Source organism: Oncorhynchus clarkii, unplaced genomic scaffold (assembly GCF_045791955.1).
Source record: "Oncorhynchus clarkii lewisi isolate Uvic-CL-2024 unplaced genomic scaffold, UVic_Ocla_1.0 unplaced_contig_1074_pilon_pilon, whole genome shotgun sequence".
Taxonomy (NCBI): domain Eukaryota; kingdom Metazoa; phylum Chordata; class Actinopteri; order Salmoniformes; family Salmonidae; genus Oncorhynchus; species Oncorhynchus clarkii.
Genome location: NW_027257946.1, coordinates 650,105 through 658,090, shown reverse-complemented (window position 1 = coordinate 658,090; position 7,986 = coordinate 650,105).

Genomic DNA, 7,986 nt, shown 5'->3' with positions numbered 1-7,986 from the left:
CTCTGTGGTAGAGAAGGCCATAGAGAGGTCCCTGTGGTAGAGAGGTCCCTGTGGTAGAGAGGTCTCTGTGGTAGAGAGATCTCTGTGGTAGAGAGGTCTCTGTGGTAGAGAAGTCTGTGGTACAGAGGTCTCTGTGGTAGAGAAGGCCATTGTACTAGCTAGTAGTTCTAGACTAGTCTCTGTGGTAGAGAGGTATCCGTGGTAGAGAGGTCTCTGTGGTAGAGAAGGCCATTGTACTAGCTAGTAGTTCTAGACTAGTCTCTGTGGTAGAGAGGTATCCGTGGTAGAGAGGTCTCTGTGGTAGAGAAGGCCATTGTACTAGCTAGTAGTTCTGGACTACTGTTGCAACTAGATGAGCTAGAGTACTGGAGGAGTAGACAGCTGCTCCATCCATAAAGGGTTAGAGAGAATATCTAAAGAGTACTAGCTAGTAATACTGGACTAGTAGTACTCCACAAAGCACTTAACTGTCCTCATTACTGTGCCCCCGGGACCCCCAGGCCTCAGAGGGGTTGATCACGCTGCAGCATGATCCTCTCTCAAGTCCTTTCATGTTCACTGCCTGGATGGGGCTGAAATTCTAATACGACTTTGCTATGAAAAAATATGCACATACATTTAGCATGGAAATCTCCAAGGACTGAACAGAGGAGATGGGCACATGTCATCTAACATATCGTGTGAGGAGCAGGACTTCCCATAAATGATTCAGACATTATTTATCACCAGTTTGTCTGCCCTGTGCTCCTAACGCCCCCTCAACTCACCCCCCCTCCCCACCAGGCCAGGGTAATGTTACTGTCTTGGCCTGTTACCCCCCCCCCTCCCCTCCCCTCCCCACCTCCACCAGGCCAGGGTAATGTTACTGTCTTGGCCTGTTACCTCCTCCCCCTCACCTCCCCTCCCCACCTCCACCAGGCCAGGGTAATGTTAATGTCTTGGCCTGTTACCCCCTCCCCCTCACCTCCCCTCCCCTCCCCACCTCCACCAGGCCAGGGTAATGTTAATGTCTTGGCCTGTTACCCCCTCCCCCTCACCTCCCCTCCCCTCCCCACCTCCACCAGGCCAGGGTAATGTTAATGTCTTGGCCTGTTACCCCCTCCCCTCCCCACCTCCACCAGGCCAGGGTAATGTTAATGTCTTGGCCTGTTACCTCCTCCCCCTCACCTCCCCTCCCCACCTCCACCAGGCCAGGGTAATGTTACTGTCTTGGCCTGTTACCCCCTCCCCTCACCCCCCTCCCCACCAGGCCAGGGTAATGATACTGTCTTGGCCTGTTACCCCCTCCCCCTCACCCCCCAGCCCCACCTCCACCAGGCCAGGGTATTGTTAATGTCTTGGCCTGTTACCCCCTCCCCCTCCCCTCCCCTCCCCACCTCCACCAGGCCCGGGTAATGTTAATGTCTTGGCCTGTTACCCCCTCCCCCTCACCTCCCCACTTCCACCAGGCCAGGGTAATGTTAATGTCTTGGCCTGCTACCCCCTCCCCCTCCCCTCCCCACCTCCACCAGGCCAGGGTAATATTAACGTCTTGGCTTGTTACCCCCCCCCCTCCCCACCTCCACCAGGCCAGGGTAATGTTAATGTCTTGGCCTGTTACCCCCCCCCCCCCCCCCCCCCCCTCACCTCCCCACTCCACCAGGCCAGGGTAATGTTAATGTCTTGGCCTGTTACCCCCTCACCTCCCCTCCCCACCTCCACCAGGCCAGGGTAATGTTAACATCTTGGCCTGTTACCCCCTCACCTCCCCTCCCCACCAGGCCAGGGTAATGTTAACATCTTGGCCTGTTACCCCCCCTCACCTCCACCAGGCCAGGGTAATGTTAACATCTTGGCCTGTTACCCCCCCTCACCTCCACCAGGCCAGGGTAATATTAATGTCTTGGCCTGTTACCCCCCCTCACCTCCACCAGGCCAGGGTAATATTAATGTCTTGGCCTGTTACCTCCCCCCCCCCCCCCCTCACCTCCACCAGGCCAGGGTAATATTAATGTCTTGGCCTGTTACCCCCCCTTCACCTCCACCAGGCCAGGGTAATGTTAATGTCTTGGCCTGTTACCCCCTCCCCCTCACCACCCCTCCCCACCTCCACCAGGCCAGGGTATTATTAATGTCTTGGCCTGTTACCTCCTCCCCCTCACCTCCCCACCTCCACCAGGCCAGGGTAATGTTAACATCTTGGCCTGTTACCCCCTCACCTCCCCTCCCCACCAGGCCAGGGTAATTTTAACATCTTGGCCTGTTACCCCCTCACCTCCCCTCCCCACCAGGCCAGGGTAATGTTAACATCTTGGCCTGTTACCCCCCCCTCCCCACCTCCACCAGGCCAGGATAATGTTAATGTCTTGGCCTGTTACCTCCCCACCTCCACCAGGCCAGGGTAATGTTAATGTCTTGGCCTGTTACCCCCTCACCTCCTCACCTCCACCAGGCCAGGGTAATGTTAATATCTTGGCCTGTTACCTCCTCCCCCTCACCTCCCCTCCCCACCTCCACCAGGCCAGGGTAATGTTAATGTCTTGGCCTGCTACCCCCCCCACTTCCACCAGGCCAGAGTAATGTTAATGTCTTGGCCTGTTACCCCCTCCCCCTCACCTCCCCTCCCCTCCCCACCTCCACCAGGCCAGGGTAATGTTCATGTCTTGGCCTGTTACCCCCTCCCCCTCCCCTCCCCACCCCCACCAGGCCAGGGTAATGTTAATGTCTCGGCCTGTTACCCCCTCCCCCTCAACTCCCCTCCCCTCCCCACCTCCACCAGGCCAGGGTAATGTTAATGTCTCGGCCTGTTACCCCCTCCCCCTCAAGAAGAATGGGAGAAACTCCCCATCCAACCTGACAGAGAGGATCTGCAGAGAAGAATGGGAGAACCTCCCCATCCAACCTGACAGAGAGGATCTGCAGAGAAGAATGGGAGAAACTCCCCATCCAACCTGACAGAGAAGATCTGCAGAGAAGATTGGGAGAAACTCCCCATCCAACCTGACAGAGCTTGAGAGGATCTGCAGAGAAGAATGGGAGAAACTCCCCATCCAACGTGACAGAGCTTGAGAGGATCTGCAGAGAAGAATGGGAAATACTCCCCATCCAACCTGACAGAGCTTGAGAGGATCTGCAGAGAAGAATGGGAGAAACTCCCCATCCAACCTGACAGAGCGTGAGAGGATCTGCAGAGAAGAATGGGAGAAACTCCCCATCCAACCTGACAAAGCTTGAGAGGATCTGCAGAGAAGAATGGGAGAAACTCCCCATCCAACCTGACAGAGCGTGAGAGGATCTGCAGAGAAGAATGGGAGAAACTCCCCATCCAACCTGACAGAGCTTGGGAGGATCTGCAGAGAAGAATGGGAGAAACTCCCCATCCAACCTGACAGAGCTTGAGAGGATCTGCAGAGAAGAATAGGAGAAACTCCCCATCCAACCTGACAGAGCGTGAGAGGATCTGCAGAGAAGAATGGGAGAAACTCCCCATCCAACCTGACAGAGCGTGAGAGGATCTGCAGAGAAGAATGGGAGAAACTCCCCATCCAACCTGACAGAGCTTGAGAGGATCAGCAGAGAAGAATGGGAGAAACTCCCCATCCAACCTGACAGAGCTTGAGAGGATCTGCAGAGAAGAATGGGAGAAACTCCACATCTAACCTGACAGAGCTTGAGAGGATCTGCAGAGAAGAATGGGAGATACTCCCCATCCAGCCTGACAGAGCTTGAGAGGATCTGCAGAGAAGAATGGGAGAAACTCCCCATCCAACCTGACAGAGCGTGAAAGGATCTGCAGAGAAGAATGGGAGAAACTCCCCATCCAACCTGACAGAGCTTGAGAGGATCTGCAGAGAAGAATGGGAGAAACTCCCCATCCAACCTGACAGAGCGTGAGAGGATCTGCAGAGAAGAATGGGAAAAACTCCCCATCCAACCTGACAGAGCGTGAGAGGATCTGCAGAGAAGAATGGGAGAAACTCCCCATCCAACCTGACAGAGCGTGAGAGGATCTGCAGAGAAGAATGGGAGAAACTCCCCATCCAACCTGACAGAGCGTGAGAGGATCTGCAGAGAAGAATGGGAGAAACTCCCCATCCAACCTGACAGAGCGTGAGAGGATCAGCAGAGAAGAATGGGAGAAACTCCCCATCCAACCTGACAGAGCGTGAGAGGATCAGCAGAGAAGAATGGGAGAAACTCCCCATCCAACCTGACAGAGCTTGAGAGGATCTGCAGAGAAGAATGGGAGAAACTCCCCATCCAAACTGACAGAGCTTGAGAGGATCTGCAGAGAAGAATGGGATAAACTCCTCATCCAACCTGACAGAGCTTGAGAGGATCTGCAGAGAAGAATGGGAGAAACTCCCCATCCAACCTGACAGAGCGTGAGAGGATCTGCAGAGAAGAATGGGAGAAACTCCCCATCCAACCTGACAGAGCTTGAGAGGATCTGCAGAGAAGAATGGGAGAAACTCCCCATCCAACCTGACAGAGCTTGAGAGGATCAGCAGAGAAGAATGGGAGAAACTCCCCATCCAACCTGACAGAGCGTGAGAGGATCTGCAGAGAAGAATGGGAGAAACTCCCCATCCAACCTGACAGAGCGTGAGAGGATCTGCAGAGAAGAATGGGAGAAACTCCCCATCCAACCTGACAGAGCGTGAGAGGATCTGCAGAGAAGAATGGGAGAAACTCCCCATCCAACCTGACAGAGCGTGAGAGGATCTGCAGAGAAGAATGGGAGAAACTCCCCATCCAACCTGACAGAGCGTGAGAGGATCTGCAGAGAAGAATGGGAGAAACTCCCCATCCAACCTGACAGAGCTTGAGAGGATCTGCAGAGAAGAATGGGAGAAACTCCCCATCCAACCTGACAGAGCGTGAGAGGATCTGCAGAGAAGAATGGGAGAAACTCCCCATCGAACCTGACAGAGCGTGAGAGGATCTGCAGAGAAGAATGGGAGAAACTCCCCATCCAACCTGACAGAGCGTGAGAGGATCTGCAGAGAAGAATGGGAGAAACTCCCTATCCAACCTGACAGAGCTTGAGAGGATCTGCAGAGAAGAATGGGAGAAACTCCCCATCCAACCTGACAGAGCGTGAGAGGATCAGCAGAGAAGAATGGGAGAAACTCCCCATCCAACCTGACAGAGCGTGAGAGGATCAGCAGAGAAGAATGGGAGAAACTCCCCATCCAACCTGACAGAGCGTGAGAGGATCTGCAGAGAAGAATGGGAGAAACTCCCCATCCAACCTGACAGAGCTTGAGAGGATCTGCAGAGAAGAATGGGAGAAACTCCTCATCCAACCTGACAGAGCTTGAGAGGATCTGCAGAGAAGAATGGGAGAAACTCCCCATCCTACCTGACAGAGCGTGAGAGGATCAGCAGAGAAGAATGGGAGAAACTCCCCATCCAACCTGACAGAGCTTGAGAGGATCTGCAGAGACGAATGGGAGAAACTCCCCATCCAACCTGACAGAGCGTGAGAGGATCTGCAGAGAAGAATGGGAGAAACTCCCCATCCAACCTGACAGAGCGTGAGAGGATCTGCAGAGAAGAATGGGAGAAACTCCCCATCCAACCTGACAGAGCGTGAGAGGATCTGCAGAGAAGAATGGGAGAAACTCCCCATCCAACCTGACAGAGCGTGAGAGGATCTGCAGAGAAGAATGGGAGAAACTCCCCATCCAACCTGACAGAGCTTGAGAGGATCTGCAGAGAAGAATGGGAGAAACTTCCCATCCAACCTGACAGAGCGTGAGAGGATCTGCAGAGAAGAATGGGAGAAACTCCCCATCCAACCTGACAGAGCGTGAGAGGATCTGCAGAGAAGAATGGGAGAAACTCCCCATCCAACCTGACAGAGCGTGAGAGGATCTGCAGAGAAGAATGGGAGAAACTCCCCATCCAACCTGACAGAGCGTGAGAGGAACTGCAGAGAAGAATGGGAGAAACTCCCCATCCAACCTGACAGAGCTTGAGAGGATCTGCAGAGAAGAATGGGAGAAACTCCCCATCCAACCTGACAGAGCGTGAGAGGATCTGCAGAGAAGAATGGGAGAAACTCCCCATCGAACCTGACAGAGCGTGAGAGGATCTGCAGAGAAGAATGGGAGAAACTCCCCATCCAACCTGACAGAGCGTGAGAGGATCTGCAGAGAAGAATGGGAGAAACTCCCTATCCAACCTGACAGAGCTTGAGAGGATCTGCAGAGAAGAATGGGAGAAACTCCCCATCCAACCTGACAGAGCGTGAGAGGATCAGCAGAGAAGAATGGGAGAAACTCCCCATCCAACCTGACAGAGCGTGAGAGGATCAGCAGAGAAGAATGGGAGAAACTCCCCATCCAACCTGACAGAGCGTGAGAGGATCTGCAGAGAAGAATGGGAGAAACTCCCCATCCAACCTGACAGAGCTTGAGAGGATCTGCAGAGAAGAATGGGAGAAACTCCTCATCCAACCTGACAGAGCTTGAGAGGATCTGCAGAGAAGAATGGGAGAAACTCCCCATCCAACCTGACAGAGCGTGAGAGGATCAGCAGAGAAGAATGGGAGAAACTCCCCATCCAACCTGACAGAGCTTGAGAGGATCTGCAGAGACGAATGGGAGAAACTCCCCATCCAACCTGACAGAGCGTGAGAGGATCTGCAGAGAAGAATGGGAGAAACTCCCCATCCAACCTGACAGAGCGTGAGAGGATCTGCAGAGAAGAATGGGAGAAACTCCCCATCCAACCTGACAGAGCGTGAGAGGATCTGCAGAGAAGAATGGGAGAAACTCCCCATCCAACCTGACAGAGCGTGAGAGGATCTGCAGAGAAGAATGGGAGAAACTCCCCATCCAACCTGACAGAGCTTGAGAGGATCTGCAGAGAAGAATGGGAGAAACTTCCCATCCAACCTGACAGAGCGTGAGAGGATCTGCAGAGAAGAATGGGAGAAACTCCCCATCCAACCTGACAGAGCTTGAGAGGATCAGCAGAGAAGAATGGGAGAAACTCCCCAAATACATGTGTGCCAAGCTTGTAGCGTCATACCCAAGAAGACTCCAGGCTGTCATCGCTGCCAAAGGTGCTTCAACAAAGTACTGAGTAAAGGGTCTGAATACTAATGTAATATTTACGTTTTTGTTTTATTTTATAGATTTGCAAAAATTATAAAAAACAGTTTTTGCTTTGTCATTATGGGGTATTGTGTGTAGATTGATGAAGAAGCAAATACATTTTATAACAACGCTATAACAAGTTCTGCCCACAAATGTTCAATAGGATTGAGGTCAGGGCTTTGTGCTGGCCACTCCAATACCTTGACTTTGTTGTCCTTAAGATTTTTTGCCATAACTTTGAAAGCATGCTTGGGGTCATTGTCCATTTGGAAGACCCATTTGCGACCAAGTTTTAACTCCCTGACTGATGTTTTGAGATGTTGCTTCAGTATATCCACATGATTTTCCTTCCTGCAGATTGCCATCTATTTTGTGAAGTGCACCAGTTGTGGGGGTGCTTTGCTGCAGTATCTATATCCACTGTAAAACGAGTCCTATATCGACATAACCTGAAAGGACGCTCAGCAAAGAAAAAGCCACTGCTCCAAAACCACCATAAAAAAAGTCAGACTACGGTTTGCAACTGCACATGGGGACAGAGATCATACGTTTTGGAGAAATGTCCTCTGGTCTGATGAAACAAAAATAGAACTGTTTGGACATAATGACCATCGTTATTTTTTGAGGAAAAAGGGGAACGCTTGCAAGCCGAAGAACACCATCCCAACCGTGAAGCACGGGGGTGGCAGCATCATGTTGTGGGGGTGGCAGCATCGTGATGTGGGGGTGGCAGCATCGTGATGTGGGGGTGGCAGCATCATGTTGTGGGGGTGGCAGCATCGTGTTGTGGGGGTGGCAGCATCATGTTGTGGGGGTGGCAGCATCGTGATGTGGGGGTGGCAGCATCGTGATGTGGGGGTGCTTTGCTGCATCGTGATGTGGGGGTGGCAGCATCGTG